General features: G+C 44.1%; 1 protein-coding gene across 8 annotated transcripts in view; it reads left to right on the top strand.

Moving 5' to 3' along the window:
* Window positions 1-18,387, top strand: part of RFFL (ring finger and FYVE like domain containing E3 ubiquitin protein ligase) — a 65,732-nt gene that overhangs the window by 22,395 nt on the left and 24,950 nt on the right. Inside the window, exon 1 of one of the 8 annotated variants that reach the window (XM_027625931.2) lies at window positions 404-572. The exons of 6 other annotated variants lie outside the window; for them this stretch is intronic. The gene's annotated coding sequence lies outside the window, so the exon portion shown is untranslated. Of the gene's footprint in view, window positions 1-403; window positions 573-9,316; window positions 9,457-18,387 lie in introns of those variants that run through there. One more of the 8 variants, XM_027625932.2, reaches the window with a different exon arrangement.

The following is an 18,387-nucleotide window of genomic DNA, read 5'->3' as shown; positions in this document are numbered from 1 at the left end:
ATAAGCCCTATCATTATAAGTTAAAAAAAAAAAAGAATGATTTTAGCCTACAGAAGGAAAAGCTAACGGATGGCTTGATTACCATCTTCAAGTATAAGAATAGTTTTTGCCAGGGGGATTTTGATTAATTGTTCTTCCTGTACTTCAAAGATTTAAGAGGAAATGGGCTTAATTTGAAGGAGGAGTAATTGTAATGAATATAAGGAAGAGTTTCTTGTGATCATCAAAGCTGGGAAACAGTTGAATGATTGCTAAAAGTGAGTTGAATTTCTATTTCAGTTATCTACTACTGTCTAGCAAATCACCCTAAAACTTTCAGTGGCTTCAAATGACAGCCATTTTTTTTTTTAAAGATTTTATTTATTTATTTGACAGAGAGACAGCGAGAGAAGGAGCACAAGCAGGGGGAGTGGGAGAGGGAGAAGCAGGCTTCCCAGTGAGCATGGAACCTGATGCGGGGCTCGATCCCAGGACCCTGGGATCATGACCTGAGCCGAAGGCAGACGCTTAACAACTGAGCCACCCAGGCGCCCCAAATGACAGCCATTTTACGGATCATGGATCATGATTCTGTGAGTTATAATCCAGGGAAGAAGGACCTACCACTTTACTCCATGTGATTTCATTGGACTAGGGGCTCCAACATGGCTTCACTCACAATACGTGGGTCTCTGTGCTAGCTTTTGGCTGAGACATCTTGGTTCTCCTCCATGAGGTTTGACTCTGTCTTGGTCTCTCATCATTCATTAATCAATATTGGGTTCCTTTTATAAGGTGGTTGGCTTCCGAGGCAACCATAATGAAAGCCACAGGGCCTCCTAAGGCCTAGGCCTGGGAGTCCTGCGTCATGACTTGCCTCATTCTTTTGGTTAAAGTAAGTCACAAATGTAGCCCACGTCCAAGGGGAGGGAACTCAGTCCACTTCTGGAAGGGTAGAGTATCAACGTCGCACTGCAAAAGGCCATACAGTATGGTTGAGATTATTGTGACCAATTTTGGAAAGTTTATCACACTGACCTTAGGGATTTTTTTTTTTTTAAGATTTTATTTATTTAATTGACAGAGACAGAGAGGGAACACAAGCGGGGGGAGTGGGAGAGGGAGAAGCAGGCTTCCCACCGAGCAGGGAGCCCGATGCGGGGCTCGATCCCAGGACCCTGGGATCATGACCTGAGCCGAAGGCAGTCGCTTAACCAACTGAGCCACCCAGGCGCCCCTGACCTTAGGGATTTTTAATGAGAGACTAACTGATACATGTTTATTGAGTAGATGGTTTAGGCATTTGATTTACAAACTTGGCTGCATATCAGAGTCGTCTGGGAACTTTTTACAAGCATGGATTCCATAGTACCAGACATGTTAATCAGTATCTTCTGGGGGGTGGTGGCACATATGGGACACTCTATGTCCTTTCTCTCAGGTGACGGTAAAATGAGGATGGCGGTTGGGGAAGGGAACAGGACTGATCCTGATAGGTATAATATATAAGGCAGAATGGTAGGTGCCTTAAGATAGGCCTGCTGATCTCCTCTTGCTTCTGGGACCTGGCAGGTTCTATCCTCCAGTCTGCCTAGGTTAAGTTCTATCTCCTTCAATCAGCCCATCATTAAAGGAATGTTTTTTGATGCCTCACATTTTTTTCTTCTAGTTTCTAGCACTTTTTCCTTCCTAGCATTTTGTAGGTTATAATTTTTATAATTTATAACATTTGTGTGATTATTTGATAGAGAGTAGACAAAAATATGTCTGCTTTGCTTTCCTGTGTCTAACACAGTACCTGCCTCATAAAAGGCACTCAGTGTTTGTTGAATGAATAAGTGGTTGATTGAATACATGAATGAGTGAAGTGATTTGAATTCAGTTTTAAAGGTTGGTTAGAATTGTGGACAGGTGGAGCAAATGAATGGGAAATTCATGGTTCTGAAGTGGAGGTGTAGATCAAACTGCTCGTGTAATTTCGGAAGATGAGAGGAACTGGTTTAGGAAGAGATGAAGGGTTGGGTCTTGATTGTACTTGCTATGCTAAATTCAAGGTATGGATCCCTATCTAGCAAGCATTTAGAAACAAGATGCTGAAACTGAAGGGTGAGACTGATTCCGGGTATTTCAATTTGGGGTTCTCTGACTAAAGGCTGTGGAATCTGTTCATTCAACAAATACTCACCGAGCTTCCACCGTGTGCCACACAACTGCGTTATAGGGCAGGTGAGCAGAAGTCTGGCTGATAAGTAAGGAGCCAACTTGGTGAAAAGAGCTGTGGAGAATGTTCCAGGCAGGAAAGGAACCACAAGTGTGCAGACCTTGGGGGTAATAAGTAGTCTTTTTATTTTTGAGGAACTGAAAAGAGGACCACTAAGGGATTAGAGTGAGGTGAATGGGGGTGGGGAGCAGCATGAGGTAAAGCAGGAGAGGAAGACAGGGCCCACATCACACGGGGCTTTTGTGGGCTCTATGGGGAGTCTGAGCTTTACCAGAAAAGCATGATAGGAAGCCACTGAAGGTTTTAAAGCAGGAGAGTGACAAGCGGTGGAATCTGAGCACTATATGGAGAAGGAGTGGCAAAGAGGGGACCAGTCAGGAGGTGTTTGCTCTAGTTCTTGAGAAAGATAATGGCACACAGGGCAGGGTATGGCAATGTATATGGTGAGAATGGGCTATTTGTGGGATGGATTTAATTTCATTTAATTTTTTGAGAGAGAGCATGTGCGTGTGCATGAGCAGGAAAGGAGGGTAAAGGGAGAGGGAGAGAGAGAATCCCCAAGCAGGCTCCATGGCCACGTGGAGCCCAACGAGGAGCTTAATCCCACAACTCTGAAATCATGACCTGAGCTGAAATCGAGAGTCAGACACTTAACCGACTGAGCCACCCAGGCACCCCCAGATTTTTATTTTTTTATTATTTTTTTTAAATAAATTTTTAAAGATTTTATCCATCCATTTGACAGAGGGAGACACAGTGAGAGAGGGAACACAAGCAGGGGGAGTGGGAGAGGGAGAAGCAGAAGCAGGCTTCCCGCTGAGCAGGGAGCCCGATGCAGGGCTCGATCCCAGGACCCTGGGATCATGACCTGAGCCGAAGGCAGACGCTTAATGACTGAGCCACCCAGGCTTCCCGCACCCCCCCGATTTTTAAAAGAGCCAGTAGAATTCACTAGAGAAGGAGAGAGTGGTAAGTACAGAGCCCTAGGGTATACTCAGGGAGCAAAAAGGAGGAGCCAGGGAAGGACAGGGAGAAAGGTTGGTCTTGGAAGTCAAAGGGGAGTCAGCTACTGCACTTTCAGTGGAAACGGAAGGGGAAGAAGGAGCCTGCAGGAAGAACATGGGTAGGTCACCCATGGCTGGGGCTGCGGGGAGGTCAGAAAGGTGGAGGACTTAGGAAAAAGCCATGCATTCAGCCGTCAGAAGATCTCTGGTGACGTTGGAGAGAGGGCTTTCGGTGAAGTGGAGTGGAGTGAGCAAACACCTGTGTGACCTGCGGGTGAAACAGGGCACCAAAGCTTTGTGGGGGGAAGTAGGGAACTGAAGAGAAGGGAAGATGAGGCTGAGAGCTCGCTTCCGCAGACCTGCACGGAGAAGCAGGTGTGCCGAGGCTGATGTCTGCTGAGCACCGACCCCATGAGTGTCCCCGGGCTAGGAACCGCCCCAAGTCTGTTCTCTGTATCTTTGTTTCTAAAAAGGGTGCCTAGTAGTGTAGTGACTCCCAGAATGAATTTCCAGAGTCAAAGAATATGGAAGATCTTATTTTGGGGTCTGGGAAGGAAATACCAGAGCTAAGTTTTTCTATATTTTTATCTTCCTCTCTGAAATTTCTTTTTAGTGTTAGGTTTTAGATAGAACACAGCACATTTGTACAGTAGCCCTTGCTTAATTTGCTGTTATGTATAGAGATATTGGAGATGCGCTAATTTTTTTTTTTAACTGATGGTCAGAAATGGTGCTGTTCTGGTCTAAGTGAATAAAGGGGAGTGTTTGAGATGGAAAGGAAAGAAGAGGCAGAAAGGAGGGGGGAAAACCAACATGCCAAGTCGTCTGTATGTTGTTTTAAACCTGTTCAAAACCCTTCAGCGCTATTTCCCCCATTTTACACACAAGAATCTTGCCGAGGTCACACAGGTAGTTAAGTGGTGGAACTGGAATTTGAGGCCAGGTTTGTTTTACTTGAAAGCCTATCACCTCACTTTACTTCCCCTCTCCCCTCATCTGCTTGATGCTCTTTCATATTTTCCCATTTCATTCTCACATATTAAAATACCCATTTTACAGTCAAGGAATTGGAAGCAAAGGTGAAACGGGTCATGGTCCCATATCTCATGTAGGGCACCAGCTGGACTCCTGATCTCTGTGTTCTTCCCATGGTACCACTGCCTCAAAATAAGTAGTCGGAACCCAACTGAACTGCTTTGGTAAAGTAGGTGAGGAGGTTTCTAGTTACTCAAAGGAGTGGAGGAGGAGAGGGGCTGAGCTTAGACAAAGTAGAAAACAGTCAGGACTTAGATCCCACTTTTTGAGCACTTAGTGTTGTTAAGGGCTTGCATTAATTACCTCATTTAGGTTCTTCATTTTACAGAAACAAGTAAAGATCAGGGAAGTTAAGCACCTTGACTGAGGTCACAGGGGAAGACTGAATTATGTCTAACTCCAGGACCCATGTCCTCAACCCTGCACAACGCTGCTCTTTGGGAAGTTGCTATGGAGACATCAACTAGAGATGAATAAAAGACTTCTGAGCCCAGTGGTGGCTTGGTCCCAGTTGTATGAATTTGTTGGGCACCCAGTAAATAAAGTCTTCTGACGTTTCTGTAATACTCGGTAGCTCAGGTGTGGAAAGGCTGGGGAGTTGGAAGAAGAACATAGAATAAGAGTTCAGTAAATCAAAAGAGGTCAATAAATCCTGCCTCGGGGTGTAGGACTGGTGGATTGCAATGGATTGTGTTGTTAAAGAAAGTTGTGTTTGAAATTCATTTTTATAATAAATGTAGTTCTGTTTGATGCAAGGTACCTTGGGATATGGAGGAAAGAATGCCAAGATGATAAGATGGGATCTTTGACCTCCAGAAGGTCAGAGAGGCAGGTAAAGTGCTTCGCCATAGTACGTGATTGAAGGGTATGGTGAAGTGAAAGGTGGAGAAGAAGTATAGGAAAGTTATGTTACACAAACTGGCTTGTTGCAGATTGAGGGTGGCAGTAGGTAGGGCTAGCCTGGTGGGTGCCACCTATTTTCTCAGGAAGACCCCTCAGGGTTTTGGTCACTGTGTTTTAGGTCTGGTTCTCAGGTCACAAAATTTGTTTTGCTTTGTATCTGGAAATGATCAGTCAGTCTTTGGGAACAGCACTATATTCAGACTTGAGTGACTGTGCTCAGAACAGAATGACAATTTCTTACTCCAGAGTGAAAGAGGCCTTTCCTATTGACAGGATTCTGGATTTTGCTGGGGTATTGCTTTTCTGTATCAAGAGATCTGAGAAATGAAATTTAATAATAGCGAGCTTGCTTGGTGAGCATGGAATAATATGATAGAATACTTTGTGAGGAAAGTTAGAAAAAAGCTAAGGTTATTGATTGCCTACTATATGGTCGGTATTGTACTAAGTGCTTTTGCATACAGTAGGACATTTAATTCTCCCAGTGGGCCCATTATCCTCAATTTACAAACGAGGAAACCAAGGCTCTGTCCAAGCTGGTAAGAGGATGAACTTAGATTGGAGCCAAGTTCCTTGGATTCTAAGAGCCCATACCCCTAACTACTTCTATGTGCGGTTCCCATTTAAGCTTCATGAAAGAACCTTGTCCCACAGCAGAGAAGATGGTGTGTCACCTCGTTGCAGTATTTGTCTGCCTTGGGTGATTCTGGAGTCAAAATGACCCCCTCTATTTTTTCTAGATGTTTCTAAGTTTGTAGATCACACTTTCATGTGGTCACTTTTTTTTTTTTTTTAAGATTTTATTTTTAAACAATCTCTACCCCCAACGTGGGGCTCCAACTCACAACCTTGAGATCAAGAGCCACGTGTTCTACCGACTGAGCCAGCCAGGAGCCTATATGTGGTCATGTTCTTCGTTTAAATATGTTAATGCCATTACCCAAGCCCTTTTGTCCTCCTGTCTTCTTGCTTTTAGTTTGGAAGACATTGCATCTCTTTGGAGGGACTTTAAGTATATCTGCACACATTGATTTTGCGTTAATTTTATTATTATTATTTTAATTTTATGGGTTCTGAGATTCCTCCAAGCTCCTAACTTGTCACCCTCCTTCCTTCCTTCTCCACTGGATTTAAACTCAAACTGGGAGTCTGACTTTGGAACACCTGTCTGGCTCCAATCCAGTTACCAATTTAGCTGTGGCTCTGTGGATTGCTAGCTCTTGTTATTAACGTCCCTCCCTTCAGGCCCACTTCTATCTCAAATCAAATCCAGTTACTCACTGTACCTATATGTCCTTGATTTCCTACTTGGGTGTCCTTGTTTCTGTTGTGTTTTTGGCTTGGAATGTCATTCTTCCATGAAGCCTCCTTGTCTGATCCCTCACTGGGAGTAATCACTTCTTCCTCTGGGTCTCATAGTAGAGAATTCTCTTTTATGTCTCCTTTATGGCACAGTATACTTTCTGCTATATATTTCAATAGTTTGTATACATGCCTTTATCTGTCCTACTAGACCATAACCTCATTGGGCAGATTTATCTGGTTGACGTTTTATCTCCTCTAGTGTCTAGTTCAGTTCCCTGCAGGTAACATAGTAGGCATTCGATGTCTGTTGGATGAATGGATAAGCAGAATTTAAGTTTCTGCTCATTAGTTTGGATTCCCCCCTCCCGCCTTTGCTCTTCTTTTTTTCTCATTTCTTTTTCTTTTCTGTTAAACTTGCTGGGCTTTCCCTTTCACTGACTCACCCAGCATGTCTTCACCACTCCCTTTTCTTACCCTGATTTTGCCTCATTCTTTTGCTATTAGCAGTCACTGTGTGGGAGGGCCACAAGCCGCTGGTCAGATTTTCTTCATCCTTTTGTGGCTTTATTCTGTCCAGGAATCATATGACCAGCATGGGCCGAGTGGTAATTACATTAAGATCTTAATAAAAAGACCATGGGTAAAGAGAATAGTCCTTAAGGTTTGTTATTTTGCCTTCAGTGGGAAACTTTCTGATCCACATTTCAAGGGAGAGGGAAAAGAATCCTTGTGTACTTGAGAGGTATAGATCAAGGCATATATTCACACTGAATTGTGGGGTGTTAGAGGTGTCTTATTTGACCAAAGAAAGAACGCTGGGAGCCACAGAAGCTTCCTCTAACTCCTAGTGTTGAATCCCGGAACTTTTTCGATAGCTGGAAGAAACATTAGAGATTTGTCATCTTACCTTCCTATTTTCCAGATGAGAAAACAGACCCAAGGAGGCTAACTGAGGGGTCCATAAAAACTGGGATATTCATTGTCCAGCATTTACTCCCAACACTGAATGTAGCTAGTGGGGAGAACTACTAGCTCTTGGGAAGTGGTGGAAATTTCACTTCAAGTGGGGGCTTCAGGTCTCTAAAACTGGAAAACTTTTGCTGACATGTGGACTCCGGTTGGTAGCTGGTTGGATTGGGGGTGCAGTGTTCACCAGAAGGGCCCTTTATTAACTGTTGTAATCACTCCTGGTGGTTCCCTTCCGGGGATCAGCTCAGTGGGGATTCTGGCTAATAGGAATATGTTCCTTCTACTTTTGAAAAGGGGCCCACGTTTAATAATAAAAACATTTCCAATCTTCCTTGCTCTTCCCAGCCCCCGTATTCCACGTTCTGTTTCAGGCTTAATTTTCTTATCTCAGCGCATATTTGTGTTAAGTTTTTATTATGTAGGTCAGATGTCATTAGGAAGCATAGGAGAGACAAAGTGGCTTAGAGGCTCGTGATGGGTTTTTGGTGCTCTTTAGGTGAATCTTTTCTACCTGACTGGTAGAATAATGTATTTTATTGTCCGTGAAATAGTGCTCAGTGAACCGGTTGTTGGCAGATATGAAAGGTTACCTATTTTGTGGCTAGGCAGCGGCAGTGTAATTAGATCGCCCAGAACAGGAAGTCAAGTGCAAACAGGATGTGCTTGTCTTTACTGTAACTTTGTGTGTCTGTGTTTTGAAACTTGGTGTAGTTAAAAGGTCAAGACTTCTAGTATTTGAGCTTGACTGAAGATGTCTCTGTTTCTGGTTTGAAAAGGAGTTAAGGCAACTAGTCCTTCACTGGCCTTGCCTTTGTACAGGTGCACATCTTTCTTCTAGGGATCAGGCCATTCTCCCTGGTGCATGATGGTTTTTCCTCACTTACACCATATTGCATCCATATGCTTTATAAAGTGAACCCCCTGAATGCCTGCTGGTCTGTTACTTTTGGTAGATGGGGGATCCAAGCTGTGCTTGGCTATTTATTTCTTAATAACAATAGGAAATCTTAGCCTGTAATTCACCAGCCTTTTAAATTACAGGTTCCTTTTGTTGGATTCCAGGATTTCTAGCACACCTTTTGAGTGTTTCCTGAGTGTGGTAGTTTACAAATTATCCTGGGGCTGTTTTAGTCTTTGAATTCAAAATTTCCTTGAGTGTTGGAGGCTGGATCTAATGCTAACTGTTGAACTGTTTTACCTCTATAGACAAATTTCTGGAGAAGAGATTAAATAAGCAGTTTGCTTGGAGGGGGTGGTATATGTCACTCAGCTGGTAAACAGTCTTAGGAACCCCTCTTTTCTGAATCCCCTTCTCATTCCTCATTGCTTCCCACTGCATGAAATCTGCTTTATTATGTTCATCAGCAGGCTGGATTTGAATAATCCTGTGGGGAATAATGTTGAGATCTGTGCCTTACCATAACCACTTGAGCTATTCCAGAACAGGTCTATTCTGATGGTCTCCAACCATAAACGAATGAATATGGGACAGGTGAAAGTCTGGGTAATGTTTTTTGTTTTTTGTTTTGTTTTTTTTTTAAAGATTTTATTTTTATTTATTCGAGAAAGAGAGAGAATGAAAGATAGAGAGCACGAGAGGGAAGAGGGTCAGAGGGAGAAGCAGACACCCTGCTGAGCAGGGAGCCCGATGTGGGACTCGATCCCGGGACTCCAGGATCATGACCTGAGCTGAAGGCAGTCGCTTAACCAACTGAGCCACCCAGGCGCCCTGGGTAATGTTTTTTGTGCCATCTGCATCCTTGCCACATTGCAGACTATGCTTCCACTTTGTAATTCCAGGAGCAAGTAGGTAAAGTGGCACATCTTAGTAGCATCGATGAGAACAGCACTATGACATCCTGATGTCAGCACACGTGTTTCTTCTCTTGAATCTGTCAAGGAGCAGTGAATATGAGCCAGTCTGCACTCTATTGTGGGATATACCGGCAAAGAATAAAACCTGAAGACCAGGTTAAGCACAAGCGTTCTTCACAAGGAGAGAAGATGATGAGGATACGAAGGTTTTCTTTGTGGCATGAGGTGAACTGGAAATCTCCATTTCTGCTTCTTGGGATAGATAGTGGGCATATCACATCCTCGCAGGAGCAGAAAACATTTCAGCAAAGTCAGCATAATTTTCAGATTGAGATCAGACATTAAACCAAGCCAAAGGTCTGTGGGAGGAAGGGAGTGGTTGGTCTGGATTCATCGGATTCATCGCAAACTCCCATCTGACTTCAGTGCAGCAGGGCAGTTACCGAACACGGGCGGGTGGTGTTCGCTTCTCTGAATCTGGGGGCCAAGGGGGTGGAGGAGCTAAGGGAGAAAGTCTAAACTGGCTGCTCTGTGGGAAGAGTGACAGACTTATTGGCAATGTGGTAGAATTAGGAAGGAATCTAACAGGCTGGGCTGTGCAGAGGCTAAACCACCTCTGAGAGAAGGTCTCCCGGGCTTACAAAGTTAAGAGCTGGTGGGAGGGGCCTAGAGTGCTTTAGTTCTGGGAGGATCATTAGAGAACAACATTGAGGGGCGCCTGGGTGGCTCAGGTCACGATCCCGGGGTCCTGGGATCAAGCCCTGTATCGGGCTCCCTGCTCCGCAGGGAGTCTCCTTCTCCTTCTCCCTCTCCCACTCCCCCAGCTTGTGTTCCCTCTCTCGCTGTGTCTCTCTGTCAAATAAATAAATAAAATCTTTAAAAAAAAAAAAAAGAAAGAAAACTACATTGAGTCTGTTGTAAAGGTATCAGCAGGTCTTAAAAAAAGTAGATAGGGGAGAGAGCAGATAAATTCTGCCACTTTGAGAACCTTGAAAAAGATTTTCTTTATTTGTAGCCAGCTTTTTTTTTTGAGCACCTTTTAGGTGCTAAGCTCTGGAGTAAATGCTTGACATGCATTATTTTAATCCTTTCTATTCTTTAAATGTAGCAGATTCTGTTGTTTTTGAGGAAAATAAGGTTTAAAGGGATTAAATAACACCAGGGTTTAGAATCCTCGTTGAGTCCACACTGCACCGTACATTTGCCTGCAGTAACTTGTGTGCGGTCCACTTTGGAAAGGCAAACTGCATGATTTTGGCCCTAGACAGAACTCATGTCCCCAAGCGCTGCCTTTCCCCAGGGCATTGGTTGTGCCAGAGACCCGCTCACCATACGAATCCCTGGCCTCGTTAATGTTTGTTTTTTCAAAGGTTTTATTTTTAAGTAATCTCCACACCCAATGTGGGGCTCTAACTTACAACCCCGAGATTAAGAGTCACACAGTCCACCGACTGAGCCCGCCAGGTGCCCCTTCCTTAACGTTTCCATTCTGGTTACCCGGTAGTCAGTCAGTGGGATAGTAGCTCGTGAAAGCAGCTTCTTTGGTCTAGAAAAAGCCTGTCTGGTAAATCCTGTTTCCTGCACAAGAGTACAGGGGGATCAGGCTCTTTATTCTTGAGGAGCTTTGTCATCAGTTTTGATGGAAGAAGGATCCTGTGGTAATTAAACTGCAGGTCCGTTTATTCTGTTTTCAGCTTGTTTGAAGACTGTACTCTGAACTGCTTTCTTTCCTGATTGACTCGCCCTTTGGGGCAAAATGCCTGGGCTGAAATTAAATGTGTAGGCTTCTCCGCTGCAGTGTTCAATCTGTCATCTCTCCTGAAGGCCACACTAAGAAGCAGCCATTTAATTGGTCAGACCCTGAGGGTGAGATTTTGGCACAAGTCCATTGGTTAGAATTACTTTTCCCTGAACTTCGTAGCAGATGCCGAGGTCCCTCTGCAGATATTTGTCATAGACTAGTTGAACCCCGGGAGTTTTCAAGAACATTTATAACTTGTGATTATTGTGTATGTTTTTCACTTGTTTACAACAGTTATCACTTCAGGAAAAGAGCTCATTTATTACTAGCAGAAAGTGAAACCTCTCTCCTTTCCCCTTCTTCAAATTGTCATTTTAACACTTTGTGCTCTAAGACCCTCGGCTGTGGTTTCTTGTCTCGTCTTGCTTGGGCTGTGCCTGTCGGTCGCCACCAGCAAAGCTCTGCTTAGACCTGGGTGTATCTGGTAGAGCCTCTTCGATTTCTAGCATTTCTTGTCTCTGTTATTTTACTTCTCCATGTGTTGTTTTCACTGTAATTTGTATTCTTTGCAGTTCTTATCACAGTGCTGTGTGTTCTGAACCAAAGCCGCTGGAAGGCCACTGAAGCCTTCTGTGCCTTCTCACGCAGGGAGGGGACGGACATGCCTGCTCTTGTTCATCCTTGAGGCTGTCCCTTTTCTGGCTTTCTAATGCTGTCATAACTGATAATTTTAACATTTTTCTGCTACTTCTGGAAACTCAGTCTGTTACTGTTCCTATTTTTCAAGTCATCTTAGCAGACGCTAAAAACTTATCTTTAGCAAGTGTGAGCTAGGCATGTTCCTATTAGGCCTTTCCCTCGAGGGACTGCTATGGTTATTTGGGTTTAAAGCCCTTAATTTGCTCATCACCCGGGAATCATGACTGTGGCATTTTCAAGCATGAATTTGTGTCCCTTTTTTTTTTTTTTAAAGCTCTATTGCTGTTATCATTAGTAAGACTTCAAATACCTGGTGATCACACTTACCTGGCACCAAGGCTCAAAATTAAGCTGTAGACTCCTGTTTCACTCCCTTACCATGGGAGAATACTTGAATTCATACAAATTGTTAGCCCATTGATTAAATGCAGTGCTGCGAGCGTGCTCAACTCCTCAGCAAGTAATCCTGTGGGGCGGGGACCTTGCCTGGTTTTGTACCTCTCAGAGTCCCCGGGCTTGGAAGGGGGCTTGTCCGAAAGTAGTGCTAACCAGATAGTCAGATGAATTAAAGTTACCGGGAGGTGTTCGAGATGCTGGGAGAGCACAGACAGGGTCAGAGGAGGTTTTCCTGAGGAAATAAGTGCTGCATGAGGAGGGCTTGCGGGAGGTTCCTGAAAATCAGAATAAGCTTGGCATTTGAGGGTCTGGAGGACAGCAGCGGAGCTGGGGGCTAATAGCTAGGAGGGTGAGGCCCTGAGTGCTAAGGATTTGCTTTAATCATTATTTCATGGGCACCAGTGAAAACACATGTTCAAAGGAGAGTAATAGAGCATTAGGTAGTTGAGACAAGTCAAAAACCTTTCCTTTAGCTGGAACAGAGGCAGGCATGAATAGAAACTGAAACCTCTTAAATATGGATTAATATTTCTCTTTAGAAAGTTGGGGGTCTCTTCGTAGCATTAGTACCCTGTAAGTTTTAGTAGGTCGGAAATGCAGATACTTACTGGATGTATAAATTAAAATTGTGGATTCCCAGGGATGGCTTTTTGTCTGCCTCACCTCTTACGAGGTCCTCAAGTGTTGAAAGGGTGGCTTGGTGCGTCAGTGATGTCCATGGTCTCTCCCGCAAGCAGCTCATTTACCTGCTTTCCAGGCACACAGGCTCTGAGTTACTAGTGCTAATGGGGAGGGAGTTGTGGGTGGTGAAAGCATCCCCCTCTTTCCACAGGACCACCAATTAATCACCCTCTAGCTGTGTGACCCTAGTGCAGTTAGCCAACCCTTAGGGCCCAGCCTCTGGGTTTACAGAAGGAACATTTTAGTTTGGATGTTTGCAGGATTATTGTATTAAAATACACAACAGATGCAGACAAAACCACTCACTTGGCACATGTTAGGTGTTTTGTAGTGTTTTTACTTTTACTTAAAAAAACGATGTTTTCTAGGATCATCTGAGAAGGGTCTTCTGAACCCCTGAGTCTGAATACATTCTATTTCTCCCTTGTGTACCCCTTAAGTAACATGACAGGAAATTCTTTCACCTAAAACTTTGATCCTTTATATTAAAGTCTACCTTGAGAACTGGAGGGCACAGGAGTCCTAGTATCTTTGAAGTCTGACATCTTAGTGTGAATGGAGGCTCTGGGAGCTGGTTTGGAGAGAGGCAGACATTTAATCATTAGCCCCATGCCTTATTGTAATGCCTGCCATTTGCTGAATGTCTAGTACCATCTTCTGCTCTTTATGTAATGTTAGAAAGCTGGTAAAGGTGTGCTCCCTCTTTCTACTGAGCACCTACTCTGTGTCCAGCCTGTGAGATGTAGGTTAAGTTTATGTTCCACTGAAGCTCAGGAGGCCACTTTCTCAAGCTCATTCGGTTACTCAGTATTAGAGCCAGGATTTAAGGTCATGTCTGACTGAGTCTAAGACGAAAGCAAAACATAGTTGGGAATTTTCATTTTAACTTGTCTATTTTCTAAAAATTGAGCCCCAAAATGAAATTCCTATCTAGGAAATGTGCATTGTCCACTACCCACATCCTAAGGACTCCTGTGGAGGATTAGGATTTCAAGCCTTTGGAAATGTTTTCCTCTTCTGTGTTCCAGAACACAGTGGTGAACAATCCCCTAGGTCCAGCCCAGACACCACTTCAGCAGGGCTGCCGATCTGATTCAGGCCTTGGGTTCTAGAGTTCCACAATATACCTGTCTCCTCTGTGACTTAGGTGTTCGGAATTCTTTATTCTAAAGTAGATGTCTGGGAAATGATCTCAGTATCACAGAGAACACACTTCACTGTCACAGGCCCAGCAAGTACTGTTGTGTACTCTGCGACTCACTTCCTCGCAGATGCAACAGTTGCCTATTTCATGCTCATTGTGTTGTCACCAGCAGTTTAAATCTTCCCTGGTCAGGGCGGGCACTGTAATAGGCAGGCTTACTGGAAAATTCCAGTTGTGACTCGGAGATTCTGTTTTAAATTAAACAGTTGTGAGGGATTTCAAATTTCCTTTCAAACTTATTTTTGAAAGTAAGCAGCCCTCCAAGTTGAGAGATGATTTTAAGTTTCAGGTGAGTTCTTAAGATGAGGATTGATTCTTTATTATGTGGGTGATGTGATCAGCTGTGCCAGAGTCCCACCCAACCTCATCCCTTAGGTGGTGGGAAACTCAAGCTTGGTGTGAACAGAGAGAGAAAGAGCAAAAGTCATGTTGGGCTTTCCAGCCAGTAGTCACTATTGAACATCTAGGCTGTGGCCATTTTATAGTTTTAACATGTTAGGTATCGATCACTTACTATAGGTTAGGCGCTTTATGAATATTTTTTTTTTCATCCCTACACTTGCCTTCCAACAGAGAGGGATTATTCCTTTTATACAGGTGAGGAAACAGGCTCAAAACCTTAAGTAACCCATGCAAGGTTAGCTCCCCTTTGTTTTTGATAAAGGACTTTTTTCATAGTCCCTTTATGTCACTGTAAATGTTGACAAAATGCTCTGGCCCGAAGGAGAGATAACTAGTACTTGCCTCATTGGCTGTATTGATAAAATACTTGAAGGTTCCTCTGACCTCCGTTCATTGCACCAATTTGGGTGCCTGCTGTGAAGTGGCACTTGCTAGATGTGGATAAAAAAGTGAAGACAGATGGGGTCCCTGCCCCTGGAGGTTCCAGTCTGCAGGCAGACAGCCTGTAAGCAAACATTTATAATGACAGATTATGGGCAGTGCCCAGGAGGGCAGTGGAAAGGGCAAGGGGAGAGGTGTGACTGAGGGGGCTCCTCTCCGTGGGTGGTGTGGGAGTTGTGACCTGAATGATGAGGAGGAGCACTCCAGGCAGGAAGGAGCTCGGAGTGCGAGACCGGCGAGAGGGCTTGAAGCTTAGTGAGCCAGGAGAGAAGCAGCAGGACATGAATGGGGAAGCGGGCAGGGACTAGTGGCATAGGCAGGGCCTTTTAACCATGCCAGGAGTTGAGTTTTCCTTCTAAAATGCAGTGGGTGGGGGGAGGCGCCTGTGTGGCTCAGTAGGTTAAGCATCCGACTCTTGGTTTCTGCTCAGGTCATGATCTCAGGATCATGAGATTGAGCCTGGCTTCAGGCTCCACGCTCAGCGGGGAGTCTGCTTGAGATTCTCTTCCTCTCCCCCTCTCTCTAAAATAAATAAATAAATCTTAAAAAAACATAAAATAAAATGCAGTTGGATTCCATTAAAGAGCTTTAAGTGTCTGTGTTGGGGAGAAAGAATTGGAGAGAGGCAAGAACGGAAGCTGGGAAACTAGTTAGGAGCAGTTCTTTCATCCAAGATGCCATTTTAGACTCTGGAATTACAATAGAGCGCAAAATCCCTGTCTCATGTGTTTTGTTAATTCTGGTTAGGAAAGGCAGTTCACAAGTAAGCCAGTCATATCAGTTAGTGCTCTTATGCATGAGATTAGAAAATGACATTTAAACTGAGGGGTGAATGGCAAGAGGGAGCCAACTATGTGGTATCCTGGCAAGAAGAGTCCAGGTGGGACTCTTCCAGGAGCAAATAGCAAGTTCAAAGGGTCTAAGGAGGGAAATGGGCGTAATAGATCAGAGATGGCAGTGGAGGTCACCGCGGGGGGACAGGTAGGGTTGAGAGAGGGATTTATGAAATCTTCAAGCTTAAAAATGGTAACCACAGCCACCTGACAGGGCTGTCCTTGGGAGACAGAGAGTGGACAGAGAGGGTGCCAAAGACAGCCTGGGAGCTCCCTACCTCACTGAAGAACAGAGGGAGCGGGGAGAACCAACAAGGAGGCTTTTGAGATAGGAGGCAAACCAATGGTGTAGAGCTGTGGAGAGTGTTTCATGGAGGAGGGAAGGGTTGCTCGTGTCTGGCACTGCCGGGAGGTTGAATGAGAGAGAGAGAGAGAGAAGTGGCACTTGGATCTGGCCACTTGGGATTCCATGGTGACCTTGTGAAGAAGAAATTAGGTAGAATGGTTTAGGTGAGACTGGAGAGGGTTAAAGAGTGAATTTGAGATTGAGGAAGTAGAGTCAAGTATTTGGAGAAATTTCCATGTAGAAGAGAGCCGAGAAAAGGACCTTTACTGAGGTCAAAATATTTTGTTACTATGTTTTGCAAATATTCTACTAGATGCTTTAAAAAACTTTTAATGGAAATATGAGTAGAGAAGTATACAAATGGTAAGTATACAGTTTAAATTAACATCTGTGTATATAACTAGCACTCACACTAAGAAACCAAACGTTACCAGAAGCCCCCTTGTATCCCCTTCCATTTATTTTCCTACCCCCGAGGATAACCACTATCCTGTTTTTTTTTTTTTTAAATAGATACTGATAAGCTTATAGCTATATAGGTTTTTTTTTTTTTTAAGATTTTATTTATTTGAGAGAGAGAAAAAGAGAGAGCATGAGAGGGGGGAGGGTCAGAGGGAGAAGCAGACTCCCCTCTGAGCAGGGAGCCTGATGTGGGACTCGATCCCGGGACTCCAGGATCATGACCTGAGCTGAAGGCAGTCGCTTAACCAACAGAGCCACCCAGACGCCCACCACTATCCTGTTTCTAACACCATAGATTAGTTTGCCTGTGTTTGAATTTTGTGTAGACGGAACTGTTTAGTATGTGTTCATTTGTGCCTGTCTTCCTTCACTCATCGTTAATCTGTATTGCATGTATCACTAGTTTGTATATTCTCACAGCTGTATGAAAATACTGTCATTTGTTTTTCCATTCTCCTGTTGATGGACATTTGGACTGGTTTCCAGCTTGGGGCTGGGACAATCGTACTGCTGTGAACCTTCTCGTGTACTCTTTTGGTGAATGTGTTTCTGTTAGGAATTATACCTGTAAGTGAAATTGCCAAGTGATGGTGTATGTGTATGTTAGCACTTTATACTGTGTGTTGTACCAGTTTACACTGTGTGTGTACACGCGTGTTGTACCTGTTTACACTTCTGCCAGGAATAGTAGAGTTCCAGTTGCTTTAAATCCTTGCCAATAGTGGCTAGTATCCAGTTTTCCCATTTTAGCCATTCCAGTGGGCGATTGGTGTAACATGTTGGGTTGTACTCTGTACTTCCTTCGTGACAAGGGTGAGTTGTTAAATCTGGGAGATCTTGGAGCGTGCCTGTGTGCTGATGGGAAAGCTCCTGTCGAGATGGAAAGCAAAAGCTCTGTATACTCTGCAGCCCATTTCCCTGAGACTGATCGTTATTATTTGAGTTATTGTGGAATCAGGACGACTTCTTGTAGCCCTCAGAGCACCGGCTTCACAGTTGAAGTGATTTAGGGTCACATCTTGGCTTTACTATCCTCTAGCTCTGTGCTTTAACAGTTATTTTACTCTCAGAACCTTGGTTTTCTTACCTGAAAATGGGATGAAATCTCTAATGTGCCTTGCCGGATTGTGAGGATCACATGATAAAGGTAGACCCCAGCTCAGTGCCTGGCAGATGAGAAGCATCCTCCCAGTGAAGAATGACTGCTTTCTTCTTTTCTTCTCAAATCATGTAATTACTTATCCGTTATTTCAGAGAGGCATAGCTAAGCCATATTGATAGGCTTTCATAGCATTTCCTTTCAAAGTCATTGCAGTTGTACTTTAATTGCTTTTTTAAGGATAGTATACAAGATGAAGCAAAACGCATTCTGTATGAATGATCCTCAACGTGGACAACTTTTCCTAGTGCTCTTACAGCCCAGCTGCTTTGAACAATTCTGGGAATATGGTAGTGACGGCAGGCGGGCTTGCCACGGAGCCGCTTTCTCGTTTGCCACGTCAGAAGGGTACTTCTTTGAGGATTGTGGGCATCGTAATTAGGTTTTTTAAAAAGGATTTTTGTGAAGTCTTACACAGTGGGTTCACCCTAAGTCCGTTTATTCTGAGATCTTCAGTTTGTGAAAAGCCCGTTGCTGCAGAAGTACCTTGGCACGCAGAGCAGTTAATTAAAATCCAAATAGATTGGAGGAGAACCTTGGGGACGTGACTTTACTGCCTTAGATTTGGGTGGTTAGCAAGGTGGTTTGGAGCTGCATTGCACACTAGCACCTACTTTCCTAGGGCCCTCACGACATTCTTACCCTTCTGCTCCATGGGTCCGTTCTGACCCTTCTCTCCTCCTTGGGAAAGCCCATGACAACCACTGATCCGCTGAAAATGATTTGCCTGGGGGCAGGTGAACAAGTGGAGAAGTGACTGTCTTAAAATTACTTAGGATTCTAGGACTTAGC

Source organism: Zalophus californianus, chromosome 16 (assembly GCF_009762305.2).
Source record: "Zalophus californianus isolate mZalCal1 chromosome 16, mZalCal1.pri.v2, whole genome shotgun sequence".
NCBI classification, from domain to species: domain Eukaryota; kingdom Metazoa; phylum Chordata; class Mammalia; order Carnivora; family Otariidae; genus Zalophus; species Zalophus californianus.
Note: the sequence above shows the minus strand (reverse complement) of the source record. Positions and strands in the feature narration are given on the sequence as shown.